The sequence below is a fragment of the Camellia sinensis genome, chromosome 14 (genome assembly GCF_055761805.1).
Source record: "Camellia sinensis isolate YWXY chromosome 14, ASM5576180v1, whole genome shotgun sequence".
In the NCBI taxonomy this organism is placed as follows: Eukaryota; Viridiplantae; Streptophyta; class Magnoliopsida; order Ericales; family Theaceae; genus Camellia; species Camellia sinensis.
The window spans coordinates 69,067,211-69,088,616 of record NC_138974.1 but is presented as its reverse complement, the minus strand read 5'-3'; the positions used below and the strand labels follow the sequence as shown (position 1 = coordinate 69,088,616).

Below are 21,406 nucleotides of genomic sequence, written 5' to 3'. Positions count from 1 at the left end.
ATTAGGGTAGAAGATCACTAAAAATAGATGAAACCTTAGAGAGAATGTGTATAGAGAGAGAGAGAGAGAAAGAGAACGAATCTAGGGTTTGAGAGAAAAAGGAGATGAAAAAGTGGAGTGTAATCCCGCTGCTGTCAACTGAAATACACCAGGCTCGCTCGAGCAAAGAAATGGTCGCTCGAGTGTAGAAAGCCTCGCTCAAGCGAAGAAACCCAAAACATACAGCTCGCTCGCTCGGGCGAAGAAAAGCTCACTTGAGCCAAGAAATGCAACTCTTAGGTCCAGAACCAGACGCAGATGCAAGCTCGAGCACAAGACTTCTCGCTCGAGCCACCAGACACAAAACTCAACTCTCGCTCGAGCGAAGGAAACCTGGCTCGAGCGAAGGAACTAAAACACAAAGCTCGCTCGAACGAAGACACCAAAATCTGGGCAACAACCATTTGTTTCCAAACACAACCAAACCTGTAACAAACCTGCCCAACACATCCTAAAACTCATATACAAAGATTTCAAGGACGGAAACAAGGCATAATAGCAATCAAAAGCACAGAACCCAAGTCCGGAATACTATAATCAATAGAGGGAAAATCGGGATCGTTATAATTTTTACTAAATATTCTGATAAATTTTTTAGATTATTATTTAATTTTAAAAATTAATTTTTAATTATTTATGTATATCGGTCATAGCACGAGTAATTATGCAAATAAGAAGTTTATATGGAAATGATATATATGACAATTAGAAAAAAAAAATGGGGGATTCTATTTTTTTTAATTTGAGAATTTAAAATAATTTTTTTATTTTATTTTTAGACTAAATAATTTTTGTAAAACAGGGATTAAATGACAGCAGAGACAATCGTTGCTTCGTCAACACCGCAATCGTATTCAATGTGTTTGGTTTGAGTTTTTTGAATTAAGTTTTTTGAAAATTAAGTTTTTAGTTTTCGTGTTTTTTTGTTTTTAGTGAATATTTTTTAAATTTTAAACATTTTTTTTACTTTTTAGATGCACCTTACTTACATGTATCTAAAAAGTAAAAAAATTGTAAAAAATATTTTAAAAAATTAATAAATACATAAAAATACAAAAATTGTACTGAATTCTCGTATTTTTTTGTATTTTGGGTATTTAGTGAATTTTTAAAAGGTTTTCTTCACAATTTTTTTACTTTTTAGATACATCTAAGTTAGGTATTTCTAAAAATTTTAAAAATTGCTTAAAATATTTAAAAAATCAATAAAAACAAAAAACACGAAAAATAAAAAAATAGAATTTTTTGAAAAGTATTTTTTGAAAAGTGAAACCAAGCATAGTGATTAGAACCACGTTCGAAATCTCTCAAACCACCCAGATCGCAAAATAGAATAATCAAAAAAGCCTACTGGGAGGTATGGCGCGAAGTATCTCTTATCGACACCGTCCAAAATTTGTAATTGGACGGTTATGACGCTAAGACTGGAACATTCTCGAAATAGAGCTTTTCCTTTATAAAGTGCTTCTTTTCCACGCTCTCAACCAATCAGACTACTTGTTTGTTCGAAACTCGCTCTCTTCTCTACGTATCTATTTTCTCGCTCGCTATCTAGCTTTCTTTTTCTTCGTCAGTTTTTGTAGTTGTGATTTTTCTGTTTGGTTCGCGGGAAAGATCGTGGGAAAAGGTGAAAGACCTGCGATCGGAATCGATCTGGGAACGACTTACTCACGTGTGGGAGTTTCGCAACACGATCGTGTTGAAATCATAGCGAATGATCAAGGAAACAGGATGACGCCGTCTTATGTTGCTTTCACTGATACAGAGCATTTGATCGGCGATGCTGCCAAGAACCAGGTTGCTATGAACCCTACCAACACTATCTTTGGTAAGTTCTAAACTCTTCAATTTTCTTGTTTAGATTGACAGTTTTTTACATGAATATTTGTACTGTATGTTCACTGATTTACTAGTTGATGAACAATTCCGTATATATTTGTTGATCTAGATGCATATACACTCTGGTTATTTCTTCAATATTCTTCTTCAAATCCGCACAATCTTTTCCATTAATTGTTGGAACAATCTTTTGTGTAAATAAAATAAATTGAAATAAAGCCAAACAAATAAATAAATAACGTACCGTATTTATTTATCGAACTGAATTAAAAATTCAAAGACCAAGTCGAGTGTGTAACACTCTGTCCTTAAGACAGATTCGCCCCGCTACGGTGCTTACGGTTGAGTGGCGTCTATCTCCCAGGATACAATGATCTTCAAAAACTTATAGTAGCACTCCATACAAATTTTTACGACGAACCAAACCTTGTGTTCTATACTCTCTTAATATTATTCTAAAACTAATAAATGAAGAATAAATGCAGTAGAGCAAATGGACAGGACCAAATTCAGACTGATTTTCGGATATGAAAAACATGTTGGACAGTGCTGGTATATATAGAGCCGAACAGGTGCAAAAATTTGAACTGAACAGATGGATATTTGAATTGAACAGGTGCTGTTTGAATTCAAACAGATTTCCAAACTATTTCAACAGATAAACTGCTGGACAGTTATACCCGGAACTGCTGGGCAGTTTCTGGAAGTTAAATAACTGAAAACCAGTTTAAATTTGTTGAGAAATTTCGGACATAAGTTGTCTTAAATGTTGGACAAAAAATTAAAATTCAAATTTGAATTAAATTCTCGCAATATTATTTTGAAAAAATTCAAATGAATTTTGTCCAAAAAATTAATACAAGAACCGGCCCGACCCACACCCGCGCCCGACACGGCCGGACGGACGGCGGCGGCGCGCGCGCGTGTGTGGTGGTTTGGGCTAAGGTTCACTTTGTTCATAACTCCCCCCTTCTACAAACTTGGGGTGCCCCTTGGGGCCCAACCCAAGTATTGTAGGCTAGAGCTTATAAACTTAACAAAACTCTTTTCAAGTTTCAATGTGGGACAAGCCTCTCAAGGAAACCCACACTCAAAACTTAAATGTTCAATTCCACGAACGCAAAAACGACGTCATGTTCCCATTCACTCATAAATGGTTTTGACGAACCGTCTTCACCGTGTGACTTGCCACGTGGCAAGGAACACTTAACCTCTTCGGACTCGCCCCAAAAGACGTTCGGGGCCCACTTAATTTTGGGCTCAAAGTCGGCCCAAAATAAGCCTATATAAACCATTTTTTCCAATAATCCCCCACATGAATGGAATTTGACGGAGAGAAAATGTAACAACATGATCTAATTACAGAGAGTACAGAAATTAGAAATATTCTGCAAAGGATAAGTAGCTTTTGGCTTTGAACCTTCCCTTGTGAGACACTATCGGATTTACTAACTAACCAGTGAACATGATGTCTTGAACTATTCAGCCATTTGTGTAAACCAAGACAATAGAACTCACACAGTATATTCCCAGACACAGTTTAGTTCTTACTATTGTGTTCATTTTGGCCCTAAACAACCTGGCCTTTCATGAGTGCTCTAAAGATTTGTAGCCCTTCACAAATCTTATAGAACCGGCCCAGTTCACACTCACATAGGTGATTCTTATGAAGAGTATCCTGCCATACTCCACTAGGTTTACCTAGATATAAGAATCATTAAAATTTTACTTAACCTCAAACGCTACAGACATTACTATTTCATCAAAGAAATGGGTAGGAGTTAGACTCCCCAGTGATCCTTCTGAGTCAATCACAACTCGGTTGTCCCTTTAAACCTAGATCTTGAGATCTCCAATCAACTAGGTTGGGTTGCCGTTGTGGTAACTCTTATTTAATAGGCTTAAGTCCCATTCCCCTCGATGAATTCTCAACTAACTCTCTTGCTAACCCTTTGGTTAGTGGATACACTATGTTGTCTTTAGACTTAACATATTCTATGGACATAATTCCATTAGAGAGTAGTTGTCTTACGGTATTATGTCGATGACGAATGTGTCGAGACTTACCGTTATACATATGACTCTGTGCTCTGCCAATTGCTGATTGACTATCACAATGTATGCATTTAGCAAGCACCGATTTTGGCCATATTGGAATATCTTCAAAGAAGTGGCGAAGCCATTCTGCCTCTTTCCCTGCTTTGTCTAAAGCTATGAATTCTGATTCCATAGTAGACCTAGCAATGCAAGTTTGTTTGGAAGATTTTCAAGATACAACCGCCCCACCAAGAGTAAAGACATACCCACTAGTGGACTTTGAGTCTTTTGTATCCGATATCCAATTTGCATCACAGTATTCTTCAAATACTGCTGGATATCTAGTATAATTAAGCCCAATGTTACGAGTAAATCGGAGATATCTAAAAACCCTTATAATTGTTTTCCAGTGTTCTACTCCCGGATTACTTGTATATCTACTTAATTTACTTATTGTATAAGCTATATCTGGGCGAGTGCAATTCATCAAGAACATTAAGCTTCCAATAATTTGGGCATACTCTAATTAAGAAATACTTTCCTGCACATTCTTAGAAAGATACAAATTAACATCTATAGGAGTTCTAGCAAGATGATCATCATCTTTGCTGAATTTGTCAAGTATTTTCTCAATGTAATGAGGTTGTGACAAAGCATATCCTTCTGATGTTTTGGTAATTTTCATACCAAGTATTACATCAGCAATGCCCATGTCCTTCATGTCAAAATATTTATTCAACATTTTCTTAGTAGTTTTAATCATATCATTATTACTACCTATGATAAGCATATCATCCACATAAAGACATACAATGACATAACCTTTGTCTGTGTTTTTAATATAAACACATTTGTCACACTCGTTAATTTTAAATCCATTTGACATCATTGCTTTGTCAAATTTCTCATGCCATTACTTTGGCACTTGTTTTAAACCATATAATGATTTAACCAATTTACACACTTTCTTTTCTTTTCCTGGAACAGAAAAACCTTCTAGTTGTTCCATGTAAATTTCTTCCTCTAACTCACCATTTAAGAAAGCAGTTTTAACATCTATTTGATGAATTTCTAGATCGTATAGATGCAATGGCAATTAGCATTCTAATGGATGTTATTCTAGTAACCGATGAGTACGTGTCAAAGTAATCAAGACCTTTTTTTTGTCTAAAACCTTTTACCACAAGTCTTGCCTTGTATTTGTCAATTGATCCATCTGCTTTCATTTTCCTTTTGAAAATCCACTTGTACCCAAGAGGTTTACAACCTGGTGGCAAGTCCACTAATTCCCAAGTATGATTTTGCAAGATGGATTCAACTTCACTGTTGACAGCTTCTTTCCATAAAGGAGCTTCAGGACTGGACATAGCCTCTCTAAAAGTTAAAGGCTCATTTTCTAACAAATATGTTAGAAAATCTAGACCAAAAGATTTTGAGGTTCTAGTACGTTTACTACGCCTAGGTTCCTCTTCCTCATTTTGATCTAACTCTTGTTCTTGATCATGTTCTTGATCTTGACTAGTAATAGCATCATGAGATCTTTTATTGTTACTAGTTTCTTGTCCAGTCTTATTTGGAAATACATGTTCAAAGAATAATGCATTCCGAGACTCAATAATAGTATTTACATGCATTTCGGTATGTTTTGATTTATGAATCAAAAACCGATATGCACTACTATTCTTAGCATAACCAATGAAAATGCAATCAATGGTCTTAGGACCTATCTTAGTCTTTTTAGGACTAGGAATAGCCACTTTAGCCAAACACCCCCACAATTTTAAGTATTTGTGGGATGGTACTCTTCCATGCCACAATTCATAAGGTGTTTGATTCACTTTCTTACGGGGTACTTTATTAAGTATATAATTAACAGAATGTATTGCTTCCCCCCACAAGTTCTGAGGTAATCCAGAACTTATTAACATGGCATTCATCATTTCTTTTAAAGTCCTATTTTTCCTTTCAGCAATTCCATTTTGTTGAGGTGAGTAAGGAGCGGTGGTTTGATGAATTATTCCATGTTCTTTACAAAATTCACCAAAAGGTGATTCATATTCACCATTTCTATCACTTCTAAGTTTCTTGATTTTCTTACCAAGTTGATTTTCAACTTCATTCTTATATTAAATGAAATTTTCCAAAGCTTCATCCTTGGTTCGAATTAAATAAACATAACTATATCTAGTATAGTCATCTATAAAAGTGATAAAATACTTTTTTCCACCTTTAGTTTGAATTGATTTAAAATCACAAATGTCACTATGAATTAATTCAAGTGGTTCCGTACTTCCTTCAATTGAATGAAAAGGAGTTTTAGATAATTTTACCTCAACACAAATTTCACATTTATGATTTGAATCAATGTTAAATTTAGGTAAACATTCCATATTAATTAATCTACGCAAAGATCCATAATTAACATGTCCTAGTCTACCATGCCATAAATTTGAAGACACAAGCAAGTAAGAAGAATATGTAGTATTATTAATAACTGATGGTACAACGGTCATTACATTTAATTTGAAAAGGCCATCTGACATGTAACATTTTCCTACATACATCCCGTTTTTGGTAAGTACAAACTTGTCACTTTCAAAAACTAGCTTAAACCCATTCTTACTCAACAAAGATCCAGAAACAAGATTCTTGCGAATGTCCGGTACATGCAGCACATTGTTGAGAGTGAGTTCCTTTCCAGATGTCATCTTGAGTACAATCTTTCCTTGTCCTTCAACTTTGGAAGTTGAGGAGTTGCCCATAAAAAGTTATTCACCATTGTCCACTGAAGAATAAGATATGAACATCTTTTTGTCGGCACAAATATGGTGAGTAGCACCAGTGCCCACCCACCATTTTTTAGGATTTTCGACAAGATTTGCCTCGGAAACAACTGCAGAAAGATTGATATCATCTACACCATTGGAAATATTATCCACTTCAGTCATATGGGCTTGAGTAGGCTTCTTGCTTGTTCTTCTTTTGCTTTTGCCTTTGCTACGGCAATCTTTGGCCCGATGTCCCTCTTTGTCACAGGTGTAACATTTGTCATTAAACTTGTACTTTTTATTATCCCCCCTTTAGAGCCTTGTGATGAACTTTCTCCAGAAGACTTTCGTTTCTTAATTTTTGAAGCATGTTCCACTACATTTGCCTTAGACTCCATAGGATGCTTACCAACCCGCTTTTCAGAATTGCGGTTGTCCTCCTCAATTCTCAAACGCACAATTAATTCATCCATAGAAATTTCTTTGCGCTTGTGTTTGAGGTAGTTCTTAAATTCCTTCCAGCCTTTTGGTAATTTTTCAATTAAGGTTGCAACTTGGAAGGATTCACTGAGAGACATGCCTTCTGCGTGAATGTCATGCAGAATGAGTTGGAAATCTTGAACTTGGCTGATCACATTTTTTGAATCAACCATTACAAAATTCAAGAATCTGCCAACCACAAATTTCTTTGAGCCGGCATCTTCCGTTTTGTACTTCTTTTCCAACGATTCCCAAAGTTCCTTTACTGTCTTGATTGGATTGTAGACGTTGTATAATGTGTTGTCAAGTCCGTTCAAGACGTAATTCTGGCAAAGGAAATCGACATGTTTCCAAGCATCAACCGCAGCAACCACTTGCCGGTCGGTTTCATCCTCTTTCAGGATAGAAGCCTCATCACGGGGAAAACGAGCCAGGTTCAGAGTTGTAAAATAGAACAACATTTTCTATTGCCATCTTTTAAAGTCAGTTCCTGAGAATTTCTCTGGCTTCTCTCCATGATTTATTGGTACTGTCATCATAGGAGAGGGGGTTGGTGCAATTGCAGCCACCACAGTAGTACTTGTTTGGGCATTTGTTTCAGTAGCCATCAATTCTAATTATAAAACAAAATTATAATTAGAATTTACACTACACAGAAAATTAAACCAAATGCACAGAATTAAATTCTGTAAAAATAAAAGAAACAAGAATGTAACTTTTATTTTCCAATTAATTTAGAAATAAAATAAAATTTTATTCAACCAAATTAATTCCACACAGGAAATTAAATTCTGTAAAATAAAAGAAATAAGAATATAACTTTTATTTTTTCAATTAATTTGGAAATAAAATAAAATTTTATTCAACCAAATTAATTCCACACAGAAAATTAATTTCTGTAGCACTTCAATAATTAAAATACTAAAACAAAATTTTAAGTAATGAAAACTCAGAAAATAATTTTTAAAACCAAAATTAATTTCTGAAAAAATTCCACAAAAATATATTCTGAATTGTTAATGACACCAGTATCATACTACTAGTTGTTGTCAAAGAAAAGAGACAGTATATTGCTACTATCTGTCAAATAGCATATAATCACTATTTATTTTTCTAACCAAAATATTATTTTGTAAATCCACAGAAAATAATTTTCTTCCGAAATTATTTACGAAGAATGAAAAAAGGGAAACAAACGAAAAATTCTGTAAACAGAATAATTCAGTTCTGTCTTAAGATTGTTGGAACAATCTTCTGTGTAAATAAAATAAATTGAAATAAAGCCAAACAAATAAATAAATAACGTACCATATTTATTTATCGAACTGAATTAAAAATTCAAAAACCAAGTCGAGTGTGTGACACTCTGTCCTTAAGACAAATTCGCCCCGCTACGGTGCTTACGGTTGAATGGCGTCTATCTCCCAGGATACAATGATCTTCGAAAACTTGTAGTAGCACTCCACACAAATTTTTACGGCGAACCAAACCTTGTGTTTTATACTCTCTTAATATTATTCTAAAACTAATAAATGAAGAATAAATGCAGTAAAGCAAATGGACAGCAAAGAGACCAAATTCAGACTGATTTTCGGATATGAAAAACATGTTGGACAGTGCTGGTATATATAGAGCTGAACAGGTGCAGAAATTTGAACTGAACAGATGGGTATTTGAATTGAACAGGTGCTGTTTGAATTCAAACAGATTTCCAAACTATTTCAACAGATAAACTTCTGGAAGTTAAATAACTGAAAACCAGTTTAAATTTGTTGAGAAATTTCAGACAGAAGTTGTCTTTAATGTTGGACAAAAAATTAGAATTAAATTCTCGCAATATTATTTTGAAAAAATTCAAATGAATTTTGTCCAAAAAATTAATACAAGAACCGACCCGACCCACAACCGACACGGCCGGACGGTGGCGCGCGTGGTGGTTTGGGCTAAGGTTCACTTTGTCCATAACTCTCCCCTTCTACAAACTTGGGGTGCCTCTTGAGGCCCAACCCAAGTATTGTAGGTTAGAACTTATAAACTCAACAAAACTCTCTTCACGTTTCAATGTGGGACAAGCCTCTCAAGGAAACCCACATTCAAAACTTAAATATTCAATTCCACGAACGCGAAAACGACGTCATGTTCCCATTCACTCATAAATGGTTTTGACGAACCGTCTTCACCGTGTGACTTGCCACGCGGCAAGGAACACTTCACCTCTTTGGACACGCCCCAAAAGACGTTCGGGGCCCACTCAATTTTGGACTCAAAATCAGCTCAAAATAAGCCTATATAAACTATTTTTTCCAACATTAATGTCGATGCATCATGTAAATGTTTACACGGTTTTATTATAAGCAAATTGTCTGGATTGCTTAATAATGTGGAAGTTAACAAGGTTCGTGGTACTGTGTTCTTCTACTACATGATACATCTGAAGTTCATTTTTTTCTACTATTAATTCTAGGAGTTTTCTTAAGTGTGCAAGTGCACACCATGTGCCACTTACACAAAAAGTGTAAGTGTAAGGTGTAAGTATAAGTATAAGGTGTAAGTGTAAGGTGTAAGGTGTAAGTGGGTTGCACACCATATGCAACCTCAAAAAAGGTGTAAGTGTAAGGTTTAATTTTTTACAAAAGGTGTAAGTGTAAGGTGTAAGTGTAAGGTATAAGGTGTAAGGTGTAAGTTGCACACCATAACCAAACCCTTAATTCTACTATCCAATTAATTTAATAGAATTCAAACTTGAAATCGTCTATGGTTCCTTTGGGAAGAACTGTTATACATGACTTTTTTGAATTTTTGGCTAATTAAGCTGGCCAAATTAGTTTCGTTTTGCAAGAATTTTTTTAATTTTTTCTTTTTTTAAAGTGAAATAATTATGATTTTTATTTTTATTATATATCTTTTAATTCTAACTCACTTGGCAAATGACAGCTATATAACTGACTTGACTTAGACCTCTGACCTACAGGTTTTTTTCAGTTAAGTTTTAATTTTTTCTAGGCTAAAGTATGAGATGTTAGGGATAATTTTTAAATTTTCTATGAATAATAAATGTGTAAAAAGATGAATGAAAAATAATTTTTGATTTTGTTATATTTATTGACTTTTTGTTACTTTTAAATTAAATAGAATTCCCAAACAACCCCTTACTGCCGCTCAATTCATTTGGCTAAAATTAAAATTCTAACTTATTTTTTTGACATGAACATTTTTTTTTTAAATTAAGAGTTAATTTTTTTATTTTATAGATCTATCTTGGATTCTAAAAATTTTAAAAATTGGGTTAACTTAATTTTCTTCTACTAAAAGACATAAATTTTATTAAAAGATTTACAAAAATTTGCTTATTTTTATATTTTATGAAAACTAAAATTTTTGTAATTTTTAGGATTAGGATCTTAAAGAAATTTGACATAATTAAAATAAATAAAAAATAGGGCAAATTACATTTATACCCTCTGAGATTTGGGTTTAGTACATATCACCCCTGACGTTTGAGAAATTCCCCGTCATTGCAATTTTTTAGACGGAATGAAAATATTAAACTCATACACTTTTTATTTTATGGGATACTTACGTGTGTACCCTAATAAGTAGACTTATTGTCTAATAGGTCCTATGAGAAAAATTTATTATAAAAAAAGTCACTAATTGTAAATTTTAGCGACAATTTATAAAAATCATGATAAAAAAAAAGTCACTAATTGTTAATTTTTAGCGACCTATGTAAAAAATTGTCACAAAAAATTTATTTTTAGCGACGATTTTACCAAGACTTATTTTCAATGGGACTTGATGGAAATTAAGTCCAACTATTAGGACCTATTGATAGTTTACTTTTATTTTTTTTTTGCTTTGCTTTACTTTTTCCTTTTTTTCCTCTTTTCTTTATTTTTTTTTTTTAATGTAATTTCCTTTGTGTTTTTACTAAGAGTTATCATTTATATAAAAGGGTTTGTGAAATGAAATTTTTAATTACAGGGGTGGGAATGTAATTTTTAAAACACCAAGGATAGATAGTAATTAGATCAAACCTTAAGGGGGTGTCAATGTAATTTACCCTAAAAAATAAAAGCCACTAAAGATAAAATAACCGGAAAAAAGTGTCATCTGCATAAAATGGGAAATTTGTTCAGTGATTTAATATTCACAATATCTTAGAAAAGTGATTTGGTCTTAGTGACTTGTAATTATGGTGGGATTTTAGTATGAAGTCTGATCAATTTGAATTAGGCCAGTTATGTTGAGTCTGAATTTTCTTTAAAGCCATGGTATTCATTTTACATTCATCTCTTTTACTCATTTCGTCCCAAAATATTAGTCTTTTATTTTATTTTTTATTATCTCAAATTATTAGTCCTTTTTTAAAAATCAAGTACAAAAATAATGTAAATTTCTTATTTTTTCATTCTTTTAAATTCATTAACAACATAAAAAGTACAATTATGATATTGATATTTTTTAAAAAATGTACTATCAAAGGGTAATTTTGAAAAATCAAAATTTTAAATTGTAATAATTGTACTATGAAAAAAAAATTTTGATTCCCAAAGTATGTTGTTTAATATAATTGTCGATTTTGTTGCATCCATTCATGTGAAGCATTTTTCTGTACAATCTTTAAGTCCTTTTATTTTAGTTCTGAAACTTTACAGGATTTGCAAACATGATTCCTTTTAAAAGTCTGAAGTAGGGGTATAGCTTCATGTATAATTTCAATGCTTTTTATCCATTTTTGAAATGTTTCAACAAAGTTTTCTACTATTGTCATGCTCTCTAGATTTTTAAGAATACTACTCTTTCACTGATCACATGTTTATCCTTTGCTCTTTGGATACTAACTGAGGTTTCAACTTTATGAGGTTTCAACTTTATGGTTTTCAGATGCGAAGCGTTTGATTGGAAGGAGATACAGTGATGCCTCAGTGCAGAGTAACATCAAATTGTGGCTTTTCAAGATCATAGCTGGTCCTGGTGACAAGCCAATGATTGTTGTCAGTTACAAGGGCGAAGAGAAGCAATTTGCGGCAGAAGAAATCTCTTCAATGGTCCTTATAAAGATGAAAGAGATTGCTGAGGCTTACCTTGGTACTACAATAAAAAATGCTGTTGTTACTGTCCCTGCCTACTTCAATGACTCTCAGAGGCAGGCAACGAAAGATGCTGGTGTAATTGCCGGTCTTAGTGTCATGCGCATCATCAATGAACCAACTGCAGCGGCTATTGCTTATGGGCTCGAAAAGAAAGCTGAAAGCAGTGGTGAGAAGAACGTGCTCATTTTTGATCTTGGCGGTGGGACATTTGATGTCTCTCTCCTAACCATTGAAGAGGGTATTTTCGAGGTCAAAGCTACAGCTGGTGACACACATTTGGGTGATGAGGACTTTGATAACAGGAATGGTGAACCACTTTGTTCAGGAGTTCAAGAGGAAGCACAAGAAAGATATTAGTGGAAACCCAAGATCACTGAGGAGGTTGAGGACTGCTTGTAAGAGAGCTAAGAGGACACTTTCATCAACTGTGCAAACTACAATTGAGATTGATTCTTTATACGACGGTGTTGATTTTTACACGACAATAACTCGGGCTAGGTTTGAGAAGCTAAACATGGATTTATTCAGGAAGTGTATTGATACATGCACACCCATTATCCACAAACATCACCTATTATCCCATGCTTACACCCATGATCTCATGCATAGGTGGAAATGGACTTAGAGAATATACTGCCTTAGAAATAGGCTTAGTGGTAGTTTGTTTTCATTATTTTCAGCACATGATTGTAACCACTTCTTCCACGATCAACCACATCTTTTTGCATTATCTTTTGTAGTTAGTGTTTTGACTTGGCTTATAAATAGCCTGGTAACTATTGAATAAAGGAGTAAGTTTAATTCCTAGCTTCGTTCCTCTCTCAAGTCTCTGTTCTTCTACTTCTTGCTCTCTCTCTAACTGTTTTCTCACAAATTCCTTATCAGTGGTATCAGAGCCGCGTTCCATGGATACCCATGGCAAAACCAACACCGAATTCCGCAATGAAGTAAGCGAAATTTTGGCCCGTCATGAGTCAAATTTCGATCAAATTCATAACACCCTTCAATTAATCCTTGCCAAGTTACAAACCTTGCAACTTTCCCCGCCGGCCGAACCCAACTCCGATATTACCAATATCAACCCATTCGGCTCCAACTCAAACCCCCGCCTTAACCCGGAACCAAGCAAACCAGCTACCAACCTGAAGCTCAGTTTCCTAAATTTCACAGGGGACGATCCTACCGGGTGGATATATCGAGCCAAACAATACTTTGAATTTCAAAGTATTGCGCCAGGCCAATGAGTCCAACTTGCCTCTTTTCATCTCGAAGGAATTGCCTTACAATGGCACCGATGGTTCACCAAGTTTAAAGGGCCCGTCGATTGGGGCGAACTCACTACAGCTTTGCTTCGCCATTTCAGACCCACCGACTTCGATGACCCTTCCGAAGCTCTCAATCGGTTGAAACATACCACCACTGTGGCTGTGTACCAAGAAGAGTTCGAAAGACTCTCCCAACGCATTGATGCTCTACCAGATAGTCATGTGATTGGATGTTTTATCGCTGGACTCAAAGATGACGTTCGCTTGGACGTTAAGCTCAAGAAGGCCCGAACCCTATCCGAAACCATTGGCGTGGCCCGACTTGTCGAGGAACGCAATACCTTACAAAAGAAAACTGTTGGTGATAATTACAAATAACACACCAGAAAATACAAATAATAAAATTACAATAACTTATTATCAAGGCTGAGGCGCGGGAAACTCGCTCTCTTTAAGGAGATTCAAGCCCTCTGCGGTTAGGCAAAGCCTCACACCGGTGCAGCAGAAAAACCTTGACTTGTCCCCCCCAGGATACAACAGCCCGACTAAGTCGTATGGTTCACCAATACTGCACAATTGGTTGAACCCAAAGCTTTATCACACACACCCTTTTTATTTGCCTGATAATCTCGCATTAGACATAACAAAACAACCCAAGACTCATTCTCTCATATATGTATATAAAAATATGACACAAGTTAATATATATATATATATAGGAATCAAAACTTAATAGGCAAGGCTTGTGGACGGATAAGTTAGAGACCAAGACTTGGACCGAGACCACGAAGACCAAGACCAAGAAAGCTTAATAAGCAAGGAATGGATAGGAGACTTGAAGAAGAATTGAAAAGATAAGCATGGGAGACTTGGCAAAGACTAGAGAGACTTAGCTTGGAAGTCATGGAGATTAGGAAGACTAAGAGGAAGACAAAAACACATTATAATATTAAAATACCGCTAACATTCCCCCACCTATTTTAATATTATAGGTAACAAAAATGAGATTATTAGGCAAATAAGGATATCATGCATCATGGTAGGTGTGCTCTGCATTGAACCTCCATTAGTGAAACAATAATATTTACTCCAGAGCCAATAGTATGCTCAGCATTGAACTATGACTACTTAAGGGAAATAAATAATTATTGCACACACATAATAGTCCAGGTGTTCACAGAAGCTTTAAAAGCTAGCACATTACGGCCTTGTGCGATCCCAGGATTCATGAGTGTATCTGAGAATTAGCCCAAATCTCATAGGTAGCGGCCCCACTACCACACTCACATAGGTGAATTCTGTCAGGAGTGCTCCTGTAACTATGACACCCCACTCAATAAGAGCTATAGAAATTCATTAAGAGTTTTTTTAATAACTCAACCTCTACAACGTTACAGGATAAATGCACTTACATCATAGGGATGGGTAAAAAGTAATTTGGTGCATTTCTTATGGCCATCATATGATCGTTTTTCTCATTGAACCCAGTTACAGGATCTCTGGTCCCTGGGTTGAGTATCCTCATACATGGCTCCTGCTATATTCAATGGGCTTCAACCCCATCCCCCTCGATGTATTCCAGACTCTATCTCTTGCTAAGGCCTTAGTTAATGGATCTGCAAGATTATCACCAGATTTAATATAGTCCACATTGATGATGCCATTATTAATATAAGATCTCACAGTACTGTGTTTTCTTCTGATAGGTCTGGATTTACCGTTATAATAACGGTTATTAACTCTACCAATTGCTCCAGTGCTATCACAATGAATCAATATAGGTGGAATCGGTTTTTCCTAACATGAGATTTCATTTAACAAATCTCTCAACCAATTTGCTTCTTCACTGGCTGTAGCTAAAGCAATAAGCTCAGCCTCCATTGTTGAATTAGCAATAATGGTTTGTTTTTTCGATTTCCAACTTATAGCACCACCTCCCAATGTAAATAAGTAACCAGTGGTTGATAATGAATCACCTGACAAGGTATTCCAATTGGCATCACTGTAACCTTCAAGTACTGCAGGATACTTATTATAAAACAAGCCATATTTTATGGTACCAGATAAATATTTCATAATACGCTCAATGGCTAGCCAGTGATCACTGCCAGGCTTGCTAGTAAATCTGCTAAGTACTCCAACTGCATATGCAATGTCAGGTCTAGTACAGTCAGTCGCATAACGCAAGCTACCAATCATACTAGCATATTCCTTTTGATTAATTACATCCTTATCATTTTCAACAGGAAATAAATGCACATGAGGATCAAAAGGAGTTAGAACATGCTTGCAGTTATAAAAATTATATTTTCTCAAGATTTTCTCAACATAATGCGACTGATCAAGAAATATACCATCACAAGTTTTGGTAATTTTCATTCCCAAAATATAATTAGCCTCACCAAAATCTTTCATATCAAAATGGCCACTAAGCATGTTTTTAGTTTCCATGATGATATGCAAATTAGAGCCAAATATAAGTAAATCATCCACATAGAGGCTAATAATGACATGTGAATTTTCTTCAGATTTATAATAAATGCATTTATCACATTCATTCGTTTTATAGCCATTCTCAATCATGCAGGAATCAAATTTCTCATGCCACTGTTTAGGGGCCTGTTTTAAGCCATAGAGGGATTTAACTAGCTTGCACACTTTGCTTTCTTGACCGGGTTCCACAAAACCCTCAGGTTGATCCATATAGATTTCTTCATCCAGGTCTCCATTTAAAAAGGCTGTTTTAACATCCATTTGATGAATTTTTAAATCATGAATTGCAGGCACTACAATTAATAATCTAATGGATGTAACTCTAGTAACCGGAGAAAATGTATCAAAAAAGTCAAGATCAGCTTGTTGTTTAAAACCTTTTGCAACAAGCCTTGCTTTATATTTATCAATAGTTCCATCCGGTTTAAGTTTTTTTCTCAAAACCCATTTACAGCCAATAGTTTTACAACCTGGTGGTAAATCTACTAATATCCAAGTTTTATTGAATAATAATGATTCCATCTCATCATTTACAGCCTCGTTCCAAAAAACAGAGTCAGGAGATGCCAAAGCTTCTTGTAAAGTTAATGGAGTTTCCTCCACATTAAAAACATGGTAATCAGGGCCAAAATCTTTTTCTAATCTGGCTCTTTTACTCCTTCTTGGTTCAAAAACTATAGGATCTTGGTTTTGTAAAAGAGGAGTAGAGGAACCGGTTTCAGATAAAATATTTTCTTGATAATTTTGACCCCCACCATTTTTAGATTTAAAAGGAAATTTTTCTTCATGAAAAATTGCATCACCTGATTCAAAAATTATTTTGTTTTCCATATCAAAAAATCTATAGGCTGTACTATTTGTTGCATATCCAAGAAAAGCACAAGTACCAGCTTTCACACCTAATTTAGGTCTTTTAGGGTCCACAAGTCTAACAAAAGCTAGACAACCCCAAACCCTCAAATATCTCAAATTTGGCTTATGCCCTTTCCACAACTCAAAAGGTGTAATTTTTATTTTTTTATGTGGCACTCTATTTATAACATAACATGCAGTTAAAATTGCTTCTCCCCACAAATTTGAAGGAGCACCTGCTTCAATTAGCATAGCATTTGTTAAATCAGTTAAAGTTCTATTTTTCCTTTCTGCTACACCATTTGATGCAGGTGAATATGGTGGAGTAGTTTCATGGATTATTCCCAAAGACTGAGCAAACGAGTTGAATCCAAAAGATTCATACTCCCGACCTCTATCACTTCTATATCTTTTAATCTTTTTACCGAATTGATTTTCAACTTCAAGAAGGAATTCTTTAAATTTTTCAAAAGCATCACTTTTATTTTTCAACAAGTATACATAAGTGTATTTTGAAAAATCATCAATAAAAGTGATAAAATATCTATTTCCACCACGTGTTAAAATTCCTTCAAATTCACATAAATCAGTGTGAATTAATTCTAACAATTCAGTATTTCTCACCGCACTTTTATGAGGCCTTTTAGTTATTTTTGCTTGACTGCAAACTTCACATTTCTCAAACTTGTTTGTTAGTTTGGGAATTAATCCTAAACTACTCATGACTCCCACATATCGACTATTAATATGACATAGACGAGCATGCCAAAAATTCATAGAAGACAGCATGTAAACAGAAACATGTGCTTTCTTATTTTCAACATTCAATTTAAACATTCCATCACAAGCATACCCTTTCCCCACAAATATGCCTTTTTTAGTGATTACATATTGGTCAGATTCAATAGTCTGCTTGAAACCAGCTTTGTTGAGCAAATAACTTGACATCAAATTTTTTCTCATGGACGGTGTGTACAATACATCTTTTAAAACAAGCACACATCCAGAGGTAAAATTCAGCTCAACATCCCCATACCCGAGCACCTTGGTTAAACTGGAGTCACCAAGCATAACAGTCCTCTCCTCATTAAAAGGAGTTAAATCTTTGAACCAATCTTTATCATAACAGACATGCCTATTGGCACCAGAGTCTGCCCACCATCCTTCCACAGATTGAACCATAAAAATATCTGTGATCATAGCCACAAATGGTTCCTCGGTAATATTGGCCTGTGGTCGAGGTTGTTGTTTCCGAAATTTGCAAGTTCGAGCAATATGCCCACTTTTGTCACACACAAAACATGTCACGTTTGTCAAATCTTGTGAAGGGGGTTCTTGGTTCCATTTCTTTTGCCTCGGGTAATTTCTATTTTGTGGTCTTCCAGTATTTTTCCAAATTTTCTTAACTGGCTTCAAATGACTATTTTTATGAAATCGACCTTTAGGTAAAGTATTTCCAGAAGTTAAATTTACCTTTGCAGTGGAATGCTCTTGTGTCATAAGCACATCCTGTCCTCGAGCTTCCTCCTCCACCCTAATCCGTGTGATTAGAGTCTCCAAGGACGTCTCTTTTTGCTTGTGACGCATTGACTTCTGGAACTCCCTCCAAGATGATGGAAGTTTGTCAACAATGCCTGCTACAACAAGATTATCTCCAATTTTGATGCCTTCAGATCTAACTTCAGCCACTAGCATCTGAAAATCTTGAACTTGCTCCACCACTGATTTTCCATCTATCATCTGATAGCGGAAAAAACGACTTGCAGCATATTTTTTAGCGCCTGCCTCTTCAGTGTCATATTTATTCTGCAAGGCTTTCCAAATTTTCTTGGCAGTGGTGTAAGTAGTATCATAATAATCATAAAATTGATCTGAAAGACAATTTAAAAGATAGTATCGACATTTATACTCATCTGTGTTGTATTTCTCGACTTTTTCAAGATGAGCAGCATACTCCTCGTCAGTCATCTCTTCAGTGGGGACTTTGTTCGGATTTTTCTCGGTCAGGATATATGCCACCTTGAGGAGACTGAGGTAGAAAAATACCTTGCCTTTCCATCTCTTGAAATGAGCTCCCTTGAACCGAAAGGGCTTGTTGAGATCGCCGGTGTTCTCGTTGGGTTTCTCCAGTACTGGCTCCATGGATTTTTACTATTTGAATCTCCTTAAAATTGTTGGTGATAATTACAAATAACACACCAGAAAATACAAATAATAAAATTACAATAACTTATTATCAGGGCTGAGGCGCGGGAAACTCGCTCTCTTTAAGGAGATTCAAGCCCTCTGCGGTTAGGCAAAGCCTCACACCGATGCAGCAGAAAAACCTTGACTTGTCCCCCTCAGGATACAACAGCCCGACTAAGTCGTATGGTTCACCAATACTGCACAATTGGTTGAACCCAAAGCTTTATCACACACACCCTTTTTATTTGCCTGATAATCTCGCATTAGACATAACAAAACAACCCAAGACTCATTCTCTCATATATGTATATAAAAATATGACACAAGTTAATATATATATATATATATAGGAATCAAAACTTAATAGGCAAGGCTTGTGGATGGATAAGTTAGAGACCAAGACTTGGACCGAGACCAAGAAGACCAAGACCAAGAAAGCTTAATAAGCAAGGAATGGATAGGAGACTTGAAGAAGAATTGAAAAGATAAGCATGGAAGACTTGGCAAAGACTAGAGAGACTTAGCTTGGAAGTCATGGAGATTAGGAAGACTAAGAGGAAGACAAAAACACATTATAATATTAAAATACCGCTAACAAAAACCAACATCTTCCCCTGACTAATTGTCGCCACCAACACTCCTCCAAACCATAACCCCACCAACGCCACAATGGCTCGCCTCCTTGGTCCACCCCATACCCAAAAACCGAACCCACATCCATCCCCTCCTCAAACCCACACGTTCAAGAAAATTACAGCCCCCGAGGCTCGAATCCATAGAGAAAATGGCCTATGCCACTATTGTGATGAGAGATACAAGCCCAGCCACCGTTGTACCACACCCCAACTCTTCATGATCGAAGATGTCTTGGCCGCCGAAGATCAAACCGAGCCACCTATAACCGCCCTTACTACAGAGGACGACCCACCTGCATACTACCAAGCTGTGGCCCAATTTCATCCTTGCGGCCAAGGATAATTCTAGCAGCGGGGAATGATACGTGCACACCCATTATCCACAAACATCACCTATTATCCCATGCTTACACCCATGATCTCATGCATAGGTGGAAGTGGACTTAGAGAACATACTGCCTTAGAAATAGGCTTAGTGGTAGTTTGTTTTCATTATTTTCAACACATGATTGTAACCACTTCTTCCACGATGTACCACATCTTTTTGCATTATCTTTTGTAGTTAGTGTTCTGACTTGGCTTATAAATAGCCTGGTAACTATTGAATAAAGAAGTAAGTTTAATTCCCAGCTTCGTTCCTCTCTTAAGTCTCTGTTCTTCTACTTCTTGCTCTCTCTCTAACTATTTTCTCACAAATTCCTTATCATGTATGGAGCCCGTGGAGAAGTGTTTGAGGGATGCGAAGATGGACAAGAACAGTGTCCACAATGTGGTTCTTATCGGAGGCTCTACTAGGATCCCAAAGGTTCAGCAATTGTTGCAGGACTTCTTTAATGGGAAGGAACTCTGCAAAAGCATTAACCCTGATGAGGCTGTCGCTTATGGTGCTGCAGTGCAGGCTGTAATTTTGAGTGGTGAGGGCAACCAAAAGATGCAGGACCTGTTATTGCTTGATGTCACACCTCTTTCCCTTGTTTTGGAGACCGCAGGAGGAGTTATGACTGTTTTGATTCCAAGAAACACAACAATTCCAACCAAGAAAGAGCAAGTGTTTTCTACGTACTCTAATAACCAACCTGGCGTTTTAATTCAAGTCCACGAGAGTGAGAGAACCAGGACCAAAGACAACAACTTGTTGGGAAAATTTGAGCTCACAAGCATTCCTCCAGCTCCCCGAGGTGTCCCTCAAATCAACGTCCCTCAAAACTACAAGGCAGAAGAACAAAATAACCATCACCAACGACAAGGGTCGGCTGTCGAAGGAGGAGATTGAGAAGATAGTGCAAGAGGCCGAGAAGTACAAGTCCAAAGATGAGGAGCATAAGAAGAAGGTGGAAGCGAAGAATGCATTGGAGAATTATGCGTACAATATGAGGAACACAATCAAGGATGAAAAGATTAGCACAAAGCTTCCCACCGCTGACGAGAAGAAGATCGAAGATGCAATTGATCAGGCAATTCACTGGCTGGATGCAAACCAGCTTGCTGAGGCGGATGAATTTGAGGACAAGGTGAAGGAGTTGGAAAGCATTTGTAATCCGATAATCGCCAAGATGTACCAGGGTGCTGGTGGTGGTGACATGGGTGGAGCCATGGATGAGGATGGTCCTTCTGGTGGCAGCGGTACTGGGCCGAAGATCGAGGAAGTGGATTAAAATGGTGGCTCTTCAGTCTGAAATACCAGCCATACGCCAATATGTGATGCCGTGGGTTAC

The 21,406-nt window shown here is 36.1% G+C and overlaps 1 pseudogene across 1 annotated transcript; it reads left to right on the top strand.

Moving 5' to 3' along the window:
- Positions 1-1,501: 1,501 nt before the first annotated feature.
- LOC114310117 (heat shock cognate 70 kDa protein-like) lies at positions 1,502-21,346 on the top strand (annotated as a pseudogene). The gene is made up of 3 exons (XR_014350209.1): positions 1,502-1,867; positions 12,051-12,790; positions 20,397-21,346. The product of XR_014350209.1 is annotated as a heat shock cognate 70 kDa protein-like (transcript).
- The last annotated feature ends 60 nt before the right edge of the window (positions 21,347-21,406 follow it).